Source organism: Macaca nemestrina, chromosome 8 (assembly GCF_043159975.1).
Source record: "Macaca nemestrina isolate mMacNem1 chromosome 8, mMacNem.hap1, whole genome shotgun sequence".
NCBI lineage: Eukaryota > Metazoa > Chordata > Mammalia > Primates > Cercopithecidae > Macaca > Macaca nemestrina.
Genome location: NC_092132.1, coordinates 150158264 through 150176850, shown reverse-complemented (window position 1 = coordinate 150176850; position 18587 = coordinate 150158264). Strand labels below are relative to the sequence as shown.

Sequence of the window (18587 nt, the reverse complement as noted above, 5' to 3'; positions counted from 1 at the left end):
AAATAGCAAACGGAAAAAATAAAAACCATCAAAATATAAAACAGGAAAACAAGCTAAATGGCCAAAATAGAAAATTAGGGAAATATTAATCAAATAAAAATTACTCGCAGTACTTACGTGGAAAAACATTTATGGCTTAAGTTTTACATTTATTTTTCTCTTATAACAGTGTTTACCAGTAAGATCACAGAGAAGTGTACTTTGATAACAAATGTTTGTTGTACAGAAGATCTAACTTTTGCAAGCATCCTTTCTTGGCAATTGGAAAGCTATGAAAATAGAATTCTAAGGAATCCATGTTTTGTCTGAAAACATGGAAAAACTGTTACCTCAAATGGTGTTGCTGCATGCACCTGTGCCCTACACAGAGCTTTTCCTGGGCAGGTTGGTCAGGAGCCTGTTTAGGGTTCTTCCACCTGCCCAGGGATTTGAATATCAGTTGAATGTTTGTACTCTGCTTGGTGCTAGATAGAAGACTTTCAAAAGGATATTTAACTTTCATGTATTCACCTACTGTTGTCACCATTAATACCCTACTAGTGAAGTTTATGCAAAATATAATTTTTTTGTTTTGTTTTGTTTTGAGACAGCATCTCGCTCTGTCGCCCAGGCTGGAGTGCAGTGGCCAGATCTCAGCTCACTGCAAGCTCCGCCTCCCGGGTTTATGCCATTCTCCTGCCTCAGCCTCCTGAGTAGCTGGGATTAAATTTTTTCTTGAAAATAAGTTGCAATATTTCTGAAGTTGTTTATTTTAAAAAATAGCATACATCTCAACAAATCATTTGTGTATAAGAAGAAATGTATTTCTACTAACAACAAAACTCTTTCTTGTCATTCTAGAATTTTTAAAAAGAAGGAAAAAAGGGAAAGAGAAACAATTTCATCCTTGTGATGCTTCCCGATTGTCATCTGTTGACTCCCTCAAGTACATCACAGTATCCTTGGCACTGGCAACAAAGATGTGATTGCAAGACCTTTATCACTTTGCAAGAACAGTGAATATTTCACTGATACACTTATGCAAACCAACCAATGTTTCGTTATTTGAGACACAGTACCTATTTCTCAGAAACCAGCCCTGGCCTTTTATATGTTTAATATGTAGTTGTTGTTTTTTCATTTTAAATGTTTGTAGGTACTATGGTAGATGAACACACTGACGGGTTACATGAGATGTTTTGATACAGGAATGCCATGTGAAACATGCACATCATGAAAAATGGGGTATCCGTTCCCTCAAGCATTTATCCATTGAGTTACAAACAATCCAATTACACTCTTTAAGTTATTTTAAAATTGTACAGTGAAGTTATCATTGACTATAGTCTCCCCGTTGTGCTCTAAAATAGTAGGTCTTATTTATTATTTCTAACTACTTTTTGTACCCATATAATAGGTAGTTTTATATGTGTGTGTCTGTGTGTACACAGGCATGCGTACACACCCCCACACTTTATTAGCTGAAAGGTCAAAGCCAGGAAACCTTTCATAAGAGTCTTTTTTAAAGTAATATAATTATCTTAAATAATTATTTTTCTTTGATTTTTAAATTATAAATCTAGTATTCTTTTCTGATATTTTATTCCTTTTGCCCCTTAAGCATTGTTTGAGTAGTTGAAAGAAATGGAATAAAATATATAGTTTTTAAAAGGAGGAGGAAATTAAACATGTATTTTTATTTTCACTTGTCAGGATATTCATAAGGGTACGTGCAAATAATAGTATATGGCCACTTATTAAAATGTATTAAAACAGAAAAAAGAATAGGTATTTATTGTTAAAAAGAAAACCTTTCTAGTAGTTATTTAGTTCTCTCTAAATATTTAAATATGTGCTTTCACAACTAGTGACAATCCTTTTTGTAATAAAAACCCTTGTTTGTACTACACATTCAGTAATCATTAGATGAAAGAACTGTTGAAACTGCTTTAAAAACAGGGTGCAGCTCTTTTTTTTACATAACAGAACAGAATGAAAATTTTATATAAGATGAAGAACAGGCAAAACTAAATTATGCTTTACTTATGGAATTCTTTACAGTTATTGGTAATTCAATCACTAATTCACAATTATTTATAAAGCATCTCCAATGATGCAATTAATATGTTTTACCAGAGTAAGATATAACATCAGCTGTTATCATAATTTAAGAAGTTTAAAAATTATATTTTTATCTATTACAATGAAATTATCTTGATTACATAGAACAAGTCCAAGCTAACACCTGTTAAGAATCCAGGATTTTCTGTGTGTAATGCTTGAGTTCTTTGAAACAAAAATGGAATATACATTTTAAAGTATTTTAAATCTTATTTGCTAATATATGTCTTTTCACTGAAGTTTATTTCTTAACATTAAAAACTAGTTTTAATGATTTGAAAACTACTATGTATGTTTCCATGGAATGCAAACGAGAGGTATGCCTCACCTTGCAGTATGATTTTCATTCAGCATCCAGTTACGATGTTATTGTTACCTAACTGATTACTTGGTTTATGCCATTACTTACTTCGTTATTTATCAACATGAAAGCTTGGGGTTGTTGCAATATTATTTATTTTTTACCTTTTTTACACCAAATGCCCTTAGAACAGTTTGGATGTTTGTGGGCATGAACTGCAATATAATAATGTTATGTTTCTTTTTATGATATGAGCTCCATTGAGCATTATTTTTAATATTAGATGATATCCGTTTACAACCCTTATAAAAATTCAGCTATTAAATGCACTAATACATCACAGTGGAGTGACGGTCCCTACATCAAGTAGCACAGAAACTTCATCCACAGGTCGCTGCTGCCACGGCTTCTCCCACGGTCAGGATGACAGGCAGCGCTTGATCACAGAGAAGCTGCACACCTCATGTCGATTAGAGAAAGCTTCCCATGACTAAAGTGCCTGTAGGCACCCAGCAGTGATTAATGGTCCTGATTCAGGAAATGTACAGGTGGTGATGGATTTAAGTGTCATGGTTGACACTGACTTCATTACATGCAAACTTTAAAACAGAAAGAATCATGTCCAAGTCTTCAAAAGATTTATCTGACAACTTAAAAAAATACATATTTATTTTTATTCAAATACATTTCTCACATAAAATTTTAGTTACTGTCCTTTATTACTTCCTTAATATTATGTTTTTATGAGTTGCAAATGAGTGAATGTATTAGTTTCATAAAAGTTATTTGCAGCATGTTTTATCTATCAGTTTTTAACATTTAAAATCAGTTTTTAATATATCAGTTTTTAACATTTAAAATATTATGATCCTGAAAAGATCAATATATTCATAATACACTGATATAAATCTGTATTTGACATGCTAAATTATTTGGGGGGTCAGGAACTAGTAAAAATCTAACAGAGAAAACACATTACCTATATAGTAGAAATTCTATAGCAAGAATGCATAACCTAAGGTTTTAAATTTGAGATAACTTATGCTTATTTTAAAATCACATATGTACTGGTTTCAAAAATACTTTAAATACTATTTTAAAATTTTATTTAAAATTGTATCTTCTTAATTATTTTTACCTGTCAGGGTATACTTCTAATTTTTTCTCATAGAGTCAATGCGTTTTTAATTACTAAAACTGAAAGGTAACTATCATGACGTTGATGAAGATTCTTGAATTCTTTTCAAGTTGCTTCTTCTACTAGCATGAGCCTCATCAAGGCAAGCAGTTGCCTCTTGTTTATTAATTCAGCTGTCTCCAGGGTCTAGAAGTGCGACTAACACATAATGCTTAATAAATACTTGTTGAATAGTCAAATATAATATCACAAGAGCCTGTGAAACAGAGTGTAATCTCAGCAATTAAGAGCAAGTACAACCAGGCAGGATTTGCATAAGCAATAATTATTCCATCAATGCAACCCCAGGACCACCCTGACCACCCTGGTCAATGTGACTGACAGCTTTCTTGAGCATTCCCTATTCCAAGATATTTTACTTAGTAACCCTTTTAATCTCCACAAGAACCCTATGATGTGGGCCCCATTATTCTCATTATTTTGTAGAGGGTGAAATTCTTCAGCCCACAGGCTGAAGAATGCGGCTCGAGGTCACGTGCCTGCAGAATAGCATCTGTGACTTCAAGCACTGCACTGACCTCACTTTACAAGAGCCACAGAGGCGTCAGAGGAGGTGTGTACCTGAGATGCGAGAGGCACGCCCATTTCAGCAGTGCACTCTGAAGTCTTAGCAAACTACTCCTCTGGTGGGAGAATATCAAGGCCTCTTATCAGCTTCCTGTGACTGAAGAGATACTGTTCCTAAGACATCCAAAACAATAACCTCTACAAATATATTTCCTACGCCCGATATGTTTACATTTCATAACTATTGCTATCTGTTATACCATCACAATTAATTTTTTTGTCTAGAAGGCATTTTTCAGTGATTTAGACTAATTTCTTAGAATAATTTCTCAGAGTCAGGTTTAGGGTAAGAGAGTATTATGAAATTTTCAGGTGCTTTGCCAAATCAGTCTCTACATGAAAAAAGAAAAATTAACTCCTAGGATAGGAGATTGTCTCTTTCATCATATTTTTTTTATCCCCTCAGTAGTCTCATTGAAAATGAATTTTAGTTTGGTAAATATTGGACACAACTGCGTTTTGATCAAAATGTGTTAACTAGTCAAGTTACTAGATATTATACAAATCGATCACATATTTTAAAGTGAACTTACATATGTATGTTCATATGACACACAGTTGCTTTTTTTTTTTTTTTTTTTTTTTGGTTTTAAGGAGAGACGAGTTTAATAGGCAAGAAAGAAGGGAGAAGAAAGAAGAAGCTCCCTTGTACACAGACAGAGGGACACAGTTGCATTTCATTTTGTGTGGTTTGCTTGTTTAAATGCTCGAAATGCTGACTTAATAGTACCTTTGTGCTTTTTTGTTTGTTCTCCTATATCTTACATGAATGTACTTTAGGCCTAGTGCAAAGCTTTGGTCCATTCAACTATGGTTAAACTGCATATTCAATGTTGGTGTTCTGTCATTGTTGACTCGCCAATTTGGGGGGATTTAAGACACTCCCCAAAAAAGTGGGCTTACATCCCATTAAATGTCCAGTGCAAGCAGGTACCATCGTGTTCTCCATTCTACAGCTAAGATGCAATTCAGTGAATAGGCCATGGCTACATCACAAGGAACTGCAGAGTCAGCACTGGACCCACATCTGAGGTCAACAATGCTACTCAGAACCAATGTTCCAGACTCACCAATTCACAATTGAAATGCTCACTTCTGATCATCTTAAAAATGTAATGCAGAAACAGAAAACAAACACCACATGTTCTCATGTAAGTGGGAGCTGAATAATGAGAACACACGGACACAGGAGGGAACACCACACACTGGGGCCTGTCAGGGGTGGGGTGGGGGAAGAAAGAGCATTAGAAAAAATAGCTAATGCATGTGAGGCTTAATACGTAGGTGATAGGTTGATAGGTGTAGCAAACCACCATGGCACGCGTTTACCCGTGTAACAAATGTGCACATCCTGCACATGTACCCCAGAAATAAAAATAAAATTAACTGAAATTAAAAAAAAAATCGGTTAATATTTCTTCTCCAGCTTAAAGGAGGATACGCCCACAACATTTTTAAACTGCTTTCAGGGATTGATATGCCTCCTTCACATGCCTCCTTGCATCATTGATGACTCTCCACATCTCATGCTTTTCTTACTATTTTCACCGCTGTTTCTACAGTTATCTTTTGATTTACCACATTTCATTCCTGATTTTCACCACAATGTGTATGTATTTGCTTGATTATGTGTTGACAGATGGTAAACTCTATGACAGAACGTAGGATGGAGCAGGGAAAAGCAGTGACCCTGGAAAAGGTAGGTAAAAAATTAAAATAATGAATGAATACATAGACCTGGTCTAACTACATGATCTCCCAGAGAAGAAAATAGAACTTCAGCTCCATTAAAGACCTTGCCTAAGTCGTTGAACTTTTCGAAACGCTTACTCTTTGCAGCATGAAAAGAAACATTTTTATTTGCGTATCATGGTTTAAAGACAGTTTTACTTTGAGAGTCTGGTTTAAGTTAAAGCCACATATTATTAGGAAAGAAAGATTGCCAAGTATAAGGATTTTGCGTACAGTTATACAATCAAGATTAAAGTGTTCGTTGATCGCCTGCCCTTCATTACCGAGTTTACATACTCAAACTGACTTTATATGAAAAAGAAAAGCCTTCCGAAAATGGGAATGTAGTCTCACAAGAAATCAGTGTAAACAACTTCCAACCCCCAGACTTCTGAGGAAACAGACACACAAAAGCACATTCAGTTTGGAGTTATTTAATTCCACGATCCTTTTAATCAAGAACATCCTATTCCAAGTTGGGGAGCAGCTGGCAGTAACTCTTCGAGTCACGACTGCACACAGTGCAAAGGCCTCTGGGCGCTCTGTGTGGACAACTGCCACAGCTGAATTTAGACCAAGCTTCTCAATACAGGTAAACACATTGTGTCACATTAGAAGGAAATTCCTCACATTTAGCAAGGTAATTTTCACATATATTGGCCTAATTGTTTACATGTTTTCCACACTAAACATCAAGGTTTGAATCAAAATACACTTTTTTTTTTTTTAATATACTTCACTTTTATTTCAATCTCACAAACGAAGTTAGCATGCAGGAAAATTAAGTGAAACCAATGTATACCAAAGAGTTATGGTCAAAAATAGCAGAAAACTGAAAATTCTAAAAAGGAAGTATACCGAGAAGCATGAGAATTCAACATTCATTCCTGTTTCAGCTTCAGTTTTGATTGACACTTGATGCTCGCAAATTTTTAAACAAACATTTAAATCATGATGACTATTCTGAAGAGGTCTCAGCACTAGCGCTAAGATTTGTACGTTGAATTTGTTTGCAAACGACTTGTTAGCCATTTACATGGTGTCTAGTACAGATTTGTCACAGGACATAGTACACATATGTCACAGAACACGTATGTATTAGTGTGCAGTGGGTGGGCACGTGAAGATGCCTGCGGGGAGTGGGTTAGAAGGGATTACAACCGTCTTTTCTTGCATTTATTTTTCCATTTAGATTTTTGCTTCTTTCCTTTCATCCTAATTTCTTCATTATAAAATTCTCAGATGAAATGTTCATGATGAACATTTTCCCAATCTCTTGGGCAGAAACGATCTTTCCATTTCCCTGGGATCATAATCAGTGAATACGTGCTGTATTTCTGACACTCCTTGCTACATTCCACCTACGATAATTTCCCATCGTATGATCCAAGGAGATTGTGGGTTCCCTGAACACAGATCCCATTTCATTCCTTTCCCCATGTCCTGCCATACTCAGCAAAGCAATGTCAAGTAGAAGGCACTCAATACATTTTGCTGAAGAGAGAAATCTTTAAAGGTTTTGTTTTTGTTGTTGTTCGTGTTTCTTGCATCTTCTCTGAGTTGTTTTGGATGGCACTGGCTTGACTTAAAAAAATATTACCTTAAGGAAAACTCACAGGTAATTTGCTCTGACAGTTTTGGATTCTGCTGTTCAGAGCAGCAAACATTTTTATTACTCTGTGACTCTGGCATAAAGCCCCATATTAAATTTTATTTTCAAATTGCGTGCTAAGAAGAGCATTGCCACTCTTGAGAGAAATCTAGAACCTTCTCCTTTCTGCTAATAAGAATGTGGTAAATCACCAACTTTCTCTTTTTGTCATAGATGTCTGGAAATAATTTTGGTCTTCACAATTTTGTGAATCTACATGTATGCTTAATTAATGTACTCCTCTGGGCTTTCATTACCAATTTCCTTATATGATTCTGTAGGTTTTCAGCAAGTCACCAGAAATAACTTGTGAAAATAGATTGAAAATAAATTTAATAAATGAAAGAATGGTAACTGACCTCCAGTTTCACGTCAGCCACATCGTGCCATGGAGAGCTCATGTGGACGGCTGCCTCTTATGTGTCCATCCACCAGCCCTTACCACGAGAGCATCTCCCAGCTCTTACTCAGATAGACGCCTGCTTGTCCATCTCATAGCTTCCCCACAAAGCACGTTTACTGGAGCAAGCGTGAAACCAGGTGTCTGTGAGAAAGTCTCAGGGGGATAACAACATGAACAGCAAGCCCTGCCCTCAAGAGAAACTTCTTCTCCAGTGAGGAAACAGCCTGTCTGCAGGACTCCTGTTGTGAGGTCACTGCCACGTGCTAGGATGCCCAGGGTGTGGCAGCCCCCAGCAGAGGTGACCTGACATAGGGGCCTCAGTCACCCCTGTAACCACACAAACCCCACAAAAACAACTGTTCCCACATGGCTCTCTTTTTTCCTTTTTTCTTTCTGGTAAGCACACATAATTTTACATCTCATTTATGAAATATTCATAATTCATAGATTTCTTCCACTCATTTTTTTTTTCTATTCATACTCTTGGAACCTACCTACCAATACAGGCATCACTGCAAGAAATCCATGAATATGGGGGCTTTATTTCAATACATTCTACCATGCAGCCTGAAACACACTTACGTGAATTTGGCAAAGGGCTTCAAAAATATGGATCCTCACAGGGTCTAATGAATAGATTGAGGCACGTTGGGGGGAAGTAATGGGAAGGAAAAGTGTCATCGCTGCTCTCTCTCCACCTCCTCGTGGTGATGATGAAATTACTCCTGCCCAACCCAGCTCTAATTATGGCTAATTGAGCATTCTGATATTGATACAAGAGATGTGTCCCCAGCACATGACATCAGTGCCTGATGGTGCTCATGCTTTTAAGGGAAAGCAGCTTTCTTTTCTGGAGGAATCAACAATTTACTGAGGTCTGGTCTCCTGATCCCTTCCCAGTGCTCCCATTAGCTTTAATGAAGGGAACACAATATGGGAACAGTGAGCAGATAGGGAATTAGCATCATAATGAGTCTTTGATTGCTAGCCACAGGTTCCACTGTTTTTACACTGCCTTCTAGAAGCTTGCATTTTACAACAATTAGAAAATAAGAACAACAACAAAGACGCTGCACAACACCTGGACCACACGACGTTCCCTCCTTTCCTCTAGATGTGCACAGCGACCTTTGACCAGCGGCCAGTGCGCTGAGAGCGCTCTACTTCATAGTTCAACATGGGGCCTCGGGCCCTGACCACATTTTACAACACCAGTGAGATGTCAGCACACTAAGAGACAGGGACAGCCAAATCTCAATCATGTATAGGAAGTTTTAGGCCGGGAAATTTAGGGCATCTTTCTTTCTTGGAGCGGATTGCAAGGTGCTCTAATTTGTTCTGGAGGTAGAATCAGAGGAGCCAGTCAGGGATCATGCTATTGTGACTGCTATTCTAAGGCATGAGAGAATGACTGAGGACAGCTGGAGGAGACATCAGTGCAGCCAAAGAGGCTCCATGCAAAGGCTGCAGGAGAAGCAGTTGATAAATGTGCATGCAACTCACAGGATACAGTGTGCCTTTGGCTTGAATGTCATGTCACTCCAAAATTCATATATTGAAGCTGTAGCTCTCCAAGTCATGATACTAAGAGCTGAGGCCTTTGGAAAACATCTACAGTACGATGAGGTCACGAGGATGAGGCCAACATGATGAGATTATAAAAAGAGGAAGAGACTCCAGAGCTCTCTCCCCGCCACATGAAGACCCTGCGAGCAGGTGCCATCTATGAGCCAGGACACAACGCGTACCCAGAACCAAATAAGCTGGAACCTTGATCCTAAACTTCTAGCCCTAGAACTGTGAGAAATCAGTGTGTGTTATTTAAGCCACTGTCTGCGGTATCTTTATAGCAACATAAACCCATGAAGACAATATGGAGAAGTGTCTAAATTTTCAGAGCTGTTTATACTGTCAACAGTCACAAATAAACTTTGTAAACTGAAGGGCGTACTCCATAAAGACCCTTTTTCATCAACAATATGAACTATAGCCTCAGCCAACACTGCCAAAGTTAAGTATTAAGAACTGGCTTGAACAACTCACAAATACTTTAAACTGTATATTCATAAGGGAATGGTTCAATTATTTTAAATGACAGGCTCACCCACATAACATCTTCTATTCCCAATTGATTACTTTTCTCTGTTTTTCCTAGAAAATGGGCTTTATCAATGTATAGTGCTTTACTGTTTATAGAGCATTTTATAATATATGACATAATGTTATCACTTTTCACAATCAAAATTAGCTATGTCTTATATTATCAACCATTGGCATAGGTGGGAACTTAATTATTAGGGGAAAAGGTGAACTTGCACTGTATCTGAGCATATCCCAAAGCTATTCTTGTCACACTGTAATTAATATGTATCAGGAAGCAGTTACGAGATATTCCTGAATTTGAGCTTTTATACGAGATTTTAAGTGTTGATATATTCCTAGTGGCATAAAATATTTCTCCCACTCCTATGATCAGGGAAATCTTCACATCTTACATGTTTGTGAAGATGTTTTTTGCCAAACTTTCTCACAATTCACTCTGCTCATCTCTGCTTCTATGTTGTTTATGCCATTTAGATTTCTAGTGTCTCTCTTTGGTTTTCCATTCAAATTTGTGGTTAAAATATTCCCGCCCTTAATTTATTTTGTTTGTTATGCCCAAATGATGCCTTACTTTTGGCTTATGCCTTTTCTGTATCGAATGAAAATACACAGGCGTTTCTGCGTATTCTTTTGAGAATTTGGAGAATTTAAAAGAACTGTGTGACAAGGACTAAAAAGCCCCCAAGCTTCTGAATTTCTGAATTTTTGTTTCTGCTGCAGGTGAGAGTCTCACCTAGACTGGGGATACATACCCCTTAGCCAACCACTAATGTCCCCACCCCCAGTAGTCGGCTACTCTGAAAATCCTTTCAAGTTAGGAGTGAAGGTGGAGACTGTTTTTATTTTCAGGCTAAAACTCACAATTGCTCTAAAACATCCTTGCTTTTCCCAGTGGTTTTCTCATAAAGAGTAGGCGCCCGGCTCACCTTGGCCCACCTTTGTACCCAAACCCAGAGGTTCCTCATTCATCTATCCTGTAGTAACCGTGATTTTTCGCACAGTCAAAAATGCCCATCCTTCTAGTTCCTTCCAATGACTTGTTATTTACATAACACATGCTAAAATGTCAGGAGTCCTCCAGATGGAAAACAGTGATAGTTATGCGGCACGTACAAGATCCTCCAAGAATGGGTATCTCAATCGTTTTCTCCAGTAAAGAACATGCAATTATTCTAAGTGAAATAACTCAGGAGTAGAAAAACAAACATCGTATGTACTCACTGATAGGTGAGAGCTAAGCTATGAGGACACAAAGGCATAAAAATGATACAGTGGATTTTGGGGACTTTGGGGGAAGAGTGGGAGGGGGTGAGGGATAAAAGACAACATATATGGTGCAGCGTATACTGCTCAGGGGATGGGTGCACCAGGATCTCACAAATCACGGCTAAAGAACTTACTCATGTATCCAAATACCATCTGTATCCCAATAACTCATAGAAAAATAAATAAATAAATAAATACAACTGTGTTTACCTAAGTCTGTCTACATCGTTTTCCATCACATCACTCATAATGTTTATTTTAAATTGTATCAATTAGAGCAGTATTGTTCCCTTTGAGCTGTCTCTTAATGATGTCTCCTGTCATAGTTTCCTTCTTTGACGTTAATGTGCCCCAAAGAACGACTATTTTTGTGTTTCATTTGTTCAGTCCTGCATTTAATAAACATGCATGGAGCCCCTGTCATCCGACAGGCCACGCACTTTGCAAAGTCAAGAGAAGAGGGAGTTGGCAGAGCCTCACTTTTCAGTGAGTCAGCAGGAGGGCATGCACTTGCACTTGCAGGGAATAATGCAGCTTTATCTGTGAAGTTTCCCGTCATACAAAACTAGTCAGAACTACCATCTGAGCTAAAACTTAAGAGTGCTGGGATTTAAATCCTGGTCTGCATCCCTGAGCTGTGTGATACTGCGTAAATTACACAATCCTCCTCTGCCTCAATATTTTCATCTGCAAAATGAGGATAATCCTTGTTCAAACCTCCAGGGTTGTTAGTAAAACTAAATGAGCTAATATATGGTAAGCAGAATAAGACATGCAATTAATAAAAAGATCTTAAGTCACATGATTACTATTAGTATATACTCCCTAAGGATCAGAAAACTAATGCACCATAAATTATGTGCATACTATTTAGAATTATGTGCTTTAGGATTATGTGCACTAGAATTATGGTCATAGTCATTTAGAATTTCACTACTATTATGAAGTACTGCTCGCTCAGAGAAAAAGAAAAAGACCATTAAATTATGTGGGGCAAAGACAGGGCAGATCTCAGACCAGGGTGGTGGACGAGAAGCCTCACAAGATCAGGAGGCAGAGGGAAGCACCTGGCATCTGTAGGAAGCTGAATGTGGAAGGAGCTGCCCACGGGTAACGGACAGGGTCAGAAAGAGGGCAAGAAGTCACTGGAGGATTCTGAGGGGGGCACGATGGCCACTTTCATCATTGCAGCTCCAAGCATACCAAGGACAAGGCCAAACCATTAGTGTTTCCTACTCTTGTCTTTACAATAACTCTGAAAAATAGATATCGTTATATGTACTTTATAGATTGAAAACAAAACAAAACAAAAAGCAAACAGGGTCCCTGAAGCTAGTAGCCCAAGACAGCACAGCGGGATAAATCACAGGGCCGGGATCCCAATCCACAGTTGGCTGGCTCTTTTCCCCAGGAGCCTCTAGTGATTTAGAAGGCCGCAGACATCATTGTGCATCCTCCCACATCTAAAATTACCTGTAAGTCATCAGGGTAGGTATCAAACTATCAGGAAAATACACTTATGGGACTTGGGACAGGAAACTGCCCTTGGATGCCATTTCAGCGCCGTGGTGAAGGACAGCCCCAATTCTGTTTTTAATGTTTCTATTTTAGTTTTTTCATAAACCCCATTTATCAAACGATATTTTTCAAACCACAGTCCACGTGTCTCACGATAGAGATCATGTGGAGTGTATTTTCAGGATAAGTTCCAATCCCATGGATTGAGGGCCATTGCTAACTATGGTTAGATGTTCCCCTAGACTGGTAGTGTCTGATGGGGCTGTCTATTGCAGCTGTAGAGCACGTCGCAGAAAATTCAGGTTAGGAACCTCCTGGACTGACGTGCACCCCGCCACCTGCACAGCAAAGCCATCCTGCAAAGCCAGTGGCAAGCTTGACTTCAAATGACACATTGATGTTCCCAACAAAATGTCACACATGCACAGAGTTTACTGAGCCAAATTTCGATCCATTGCAAAAAGAAAATGCTGATGACAGATGAGGAGTCTCTGTTTTCCTATTTAGACTTTTCAATTCTAAAGCAGTGAATACTTTTGGTTCTAAGAGAACAAACCTAGAAAAAGAGACACATTGATATATGTTTCTATCATGTAAAGTGGCATTAAATAATGACTAGCTCATTTTGAATCCAGCACTAATAAGTACACTATTTTGATTTTTCATCTAGGTTGTATATATATATATATATATACACACACACACATATATCCTACAATATTTGGATTCTTCAAGTAAGAAAAAATATAGCTAGGGGTTTCATTTGAACAAACTGCCAAGGCTTGTTACTTGTGTTTTATGAAAAACAGAATGATTTATTGGTTCAGGATTGTGTGTGTGTGTGTGTGTGTGTGTGTGTGTGTATTTATTTGTGCATGTGTCTGTGGGTGAAAGGAGATCATACACACAAAAAACTAGAGGGAACAGAAGAGAAAGAGGAGCAAGAAGAAAGCCAGAAATAAAAAGAAAGTTTGCATCTATGTCCAGAAAATGAACACTTTATTTCAAGCTTTATTGCAGTTCATTATAAGCCTTTAAAAATAGCACTCTGGAATTTGGTGAAGACTTGGGAAAGATGGATTATTCAGCTTCGGGGAAAATCACGGATCTCATAGGGTGGCTCTGACCACATTTTGATGACTGTGCTCATGTTCTTAGCTTTCGAAAACACTGTGGCTTTTATGTTACTTAGGGGGGACTTGTCATGAAAAATTACACCATAGATCCTGTACTTTTGGAGAAGGTGTGACGGATGCCAGCAGAGCCTTCCTTGCCCCTTCTCACAGTGTGTGGTAAATTAGAAGGTATCTAAGAAGCGCTGATGGGTTATAAATTCAAGTCCCATTTCATGCTTTACAAAACTCCCATACCATGTACAAAGCACATTTGTAGAGAATAAATTATTTTTAAAGCAGGCATATGTGTTTTCATTTATTAGGGTTACATATTGCATTGTTTTCCTTTTCTTAATACAAAGTAAATGAATGCACATCTACCCTCTTCTCTAGTCTGATGTGCACACACACACAAACACACGTGGGCATGAACACTCACACACTTTAGAATATAATCACTGCTCAAAAGTCTCCAGCCCAAATGTTTCAAGAGCTAGATACAATGAACACATAATTTTACTTCCTGGATTGCTCTACTATGGAATAATAACAGTTTCATTTTATTTGAAGGGGCACCACCTTCTAGAAGCTCCTTGCCTGGCAGAACTGTTGCACTCACAGAAGCTTGCTAGGTTGACATTAGAATTCTCATTACAGCCTCCCAGAATGAAGTAAGGACTTGATTCAAGAAGTCTGATTTAAAGGCCTGCCTTTAAAATGTTAAAGTGATTTTTCTTCTTCTTCTTTTTTTTTTTTTTTTTTGAGATGGAGTCTCACCCTGTCACCCAGGTTGGACAGGGTGAGACAGCATTCTTCAATGTTAAGACTGTACCCTAGGTCTGTCTGAGCATCAAATAATTTTTCTTCCCAATTCATTGTGCACTCTTGCTTTGAACATTTCAAATCATTTTGCATAACTCAATTTTTTTTTTCTCATTCTAGCCTAAAAGTTTCCCTGGCTATCCTCTGACTCTCAGTTAAGCCAGGCCCCATCCACTCCCCCGCTTCTCTTTGCTATCTCAAAGATAGGAAAAAGTCTTTTCCTCTTCATTATATGAAGACCCCTTCCAAAAATCAAGGATCTCATATGTGGGAGCTACAAGTTCAGATGAACAGGATTTCTCAGGTCATTGGAAGGCACCACCTTAAAATCTCTCCAAGGAGCCCTTTTATTTTAAAGTGCCCCGGGCCCTGTGAGGGTGCAAAGACACGGGATGGAGCTTTATAACTTCCCTCGCCTGGCTGAGGGCATCAACATTCTTTCTAGGATCCTTCCCTACGTTTCTAAAAGCTCAGTGAAAACTCTTCGAGGGTGTTCATTGAGATGTAGATCCCTGAGCACTCAGACACACCCAGACAAACTTTCTAGCCACAGGCCCTGGACATTTTGGTGTTGAACATGTTTCCAGTTCAAGGTGAAATCTGAAATATCATGGTGTAGCCATGTGCAAAGCTGAGCAACTGGCTTCCCTGGCTACCAAAAGCAAGATCCTCCTCCTTTCTTTTTCTACTCCCATGATGAGCAGACCCTTATAAATTATAAGTGTCTTATTCTTTCAACTTTCTCATTATTTATTTTTTTCCAATCTATGCAACATACCAAAATCATAATTTTCCTAAAGCACTGTTTTCCTTATACCACGAGATATAGGGACAGAGTGAACATTTTACAAGCATTTAACCATGGAAAATGTATTATGTTTGAGTTTTGCTCAAGGGCCTGCTTTTAAAATGTTAAAGTGATTTCTTTTTTTCTTTTTTTCTTTTTTTTTTAAAGATGGAATCTCACCCTGTTGCCCAGGCTGGAATGCAGTGACACGATCTCAGCTCACTGTAATCTCTGTCTCCCGGGTACAAGCAATTCTCCTGCTTCAGCCTCCCGAGTAGCTGGGATTGCAGGTGCATGCCACCATGCCCAGCTAATTTTTGAATTTTACTGTAGAGGGCATTTCACCATGCTGTTCAGACTGCTCTTAAGCTTCTGACATCTAATAATCTGCCTGCCTCGGCCTCCCGAAGTGCTGGGATTACAGACGTGGGCCACCACGCCCATCCAAAATGTTAAAGTGATTTCTATCATCTTGTGAAAACATTGGGATTACTTTCTCCCGTCTTTCCGGAATGTGTTTATGCACACAGCGTCTATCCGAGTTCTACGGGAGAAAGCAATCCAGTATATGCACTTCTTTCTTTACACACACCATGCCCACAACAGCAGCCAACACTCTTCCTGTGTACACGCTTCCCATGCTGAGGCTACACAGCGCCCGGTGTTTCTGTAGCACGTTCTGCGATGACCTCCCTGAGCAATGCTTTCTTTCTCCTCCAAACACGGACAGCATCTTTGCACCTGCATTGCTGATTTGTTGTTGATCACACTATGGCATGATAATGACTAATGGATATCAGGGTTGTCTGTCTCCGTTCCTGGTAAAGTGGTAGGTTTCTGACTTTTACTTTCATATTCACCCAGCAAGGCAAGTATCTTTATCTCTTTTTATAGTCAGGAAACCAAAACTCTGGGAGTTAGACTCTAGCCCAAATGGTGCCGCTATGAAGGGGAGGAACACCATTTTTAATTCCTCATTCTTCTCACTCCAAGGCCAATTCTCCTCTGAGAACTGTGAAGGATAAATAAGGCTTTGCTGATAAAGCAAAATAGAGAGTTCCCAGACAGAGAAAATGGATTGGAAATAGGAAACTGCAAGTTGGAAGGAGCTCACTAGCAGAATAAAGTGCAAAATGGAATGTAAATATTGACAGGACTCAGGCCAGAGCAGTCTCTGCGCCATGTCAAGAAGCATAGCCTTATCCAAACCCATAGTTCCAGATGTTAATTGATACCCTGCCAAAAAGAAATGGTTCAGGGTCCAATCTGTTTCGCACATTGCAACATCTTCTACCTGATCTCTGAGAGTCACATCGAATGGTCTGACATCAAAAGACTGAGAAATCCCCAACAAAGGAAACCGCTCAACTTTTTAACTCTATGTTCTTGAAAAGAACTCAAAATGATTTTACTTTCAACACACAGCTGTTAATAGACTTGGAAACGCTACTTTGCCTAAAAACATAGGGAAGCTGTTGAAATATTGTGATTTTTTTAATACCCTTTTGATGTCACCTCTTATTCATAATCTGCTGGGCAGCTGGGCTGGTTCCGAAAACTAAATCAGAGTCTCTAAGCAGTGAGACCCTGGTGAGTCTGTGAATCCTAAATCTGAAACTCAATATTGAACCTCGGCTTTCTGGATCATCTCCATCTTGTCCCAGCAGCCCATTATAAATATCACACAGCATTTCAACAAAGACAAAAGAGCTTGCATCAAATTCCAAAATAGCATAACTACTGCAATGTTTTTCAGTTTGGAGGAAAACCTGAAATTATGATGAATAATAATTAGTTACGGTTTTACTTCTGTGTTTGTCAAATCTGTACGCCACTCACAAATACCCTAGCCTCTCACAACTCAGGCTCTGGAGCAGAGAACAGCAGCACCAACCAGAGCCGAACGATTGTTGGAAACAGGGAATCTCTGGACTCACTCCGGAACTGCTAGATCACAGTCTGCATTTTGAAGAGATCTCCGGTGAGTCCCGTGCACGTGAAAGCTGGAGAGGAACGTTTAATAGGTAAATACATACTTCGGTCAAAATTCCACTGTTCTCACATTTCATTTTTACTAAGTGACATACAGGATCTAAACCGGGATAGCATTTTGATTTTCGTTCACAAAGTTGACGGGCATATACAAAAACAACCCTGAATGTGAAACAGTGCTGATTATGGTCAATTATATTTCCAGACAACAAGGAAGGGTCACCATTGAGGTCCTAATTTTTCTTTTAAAGTGATATTATTACTGTTGCTATTGTCACACAATTCATAACCAAAGTAAGATCAATGTTTTAGAAGTCCAGTGGAGAAGTAACAGTTTTTATAACTCAAAAAATTTGAAGGTTATTTGCTGAGCACAGACTTTTAGAACTAGATATAGGTTAAAATCATTTTTCAAAACACTTTGTATTTCAAAAGGTGTTTTTTTTTTTTTTCATTGTAGGGCAGAAATCTGAACTCTCTATGGCACTGCTTCTTACAGCAGTAAACGTGCAGCTAGTTATAGCAATTGCTGTGTGGGGTGGGCATTGTGCTAAGGGTTTTCCAAGTGTCTGCTCATTTGCTGTAGTTAGCAGCTCTCCGAGGGACATGGTGATCACTTCCATTTCACAGACAGCGATCTGGGACTTCCAGAGCAAACCTGCTCTAGGTCATCAAGCTCAGAAGTCATAAACCCAAGACTAGAGCCCAAGTCTCATTCAAACCGAGGTCTGAATCAGTCATCTTGGCTTAGCAACTATGCGTCTACAGGCTGATCATGGAAAGGTAACGAAGAAACGAAAGAGGGCATTGCCCATCGCTCTCCAAGATAGGTAAGAGTGGCTTCTTAGCCTGCTGGAACCAGCTGTGGTAACAGAGACAGAAAACCTGGTTTCTCTTCTAGCCAACTAACAGCACTCCTCAGAGGAGGATAAAGGACACGATCTATTCATGATGCAGTTCTTTTTTTCCCCAAACGATAAAGGGATTGTGTTCAGAGATTTCTCAGGTGCCATCTATTTTAAATTTATGATTC

General features: G+C 38.6%; 1 protein-coding gene and 1 long non-coding RNA gene across 3 annotated transcripts in view; both read right to left on the bottom strand.

Annotated features, from left to right (window-relative positions):
- The window catches only part of LOC139355627 (uncharacterized), a 48024-nt gene extending 31602 nt beyond the window's left edge, over window positions 1–16422 (bottom strand). Inside the window, exon 1 of the long non-coding RNA XR_011606416.1 lies at window positions 7908–16422. This is a non-coding gene — a long non-coding RNA (uncharacterized lncRNA). The remainder of the gene's footprint in view (window positions 1–7907) is intronic.
- Window positions 1–18587, bottom strand: part of LOC139355625 (CUB and Sushi multiple domains 1) — a 2038620-nt gene that overhangs the window by 1012278 nt on the left and 1007755 nt on the right. The window lies entirely within an intron of this gene.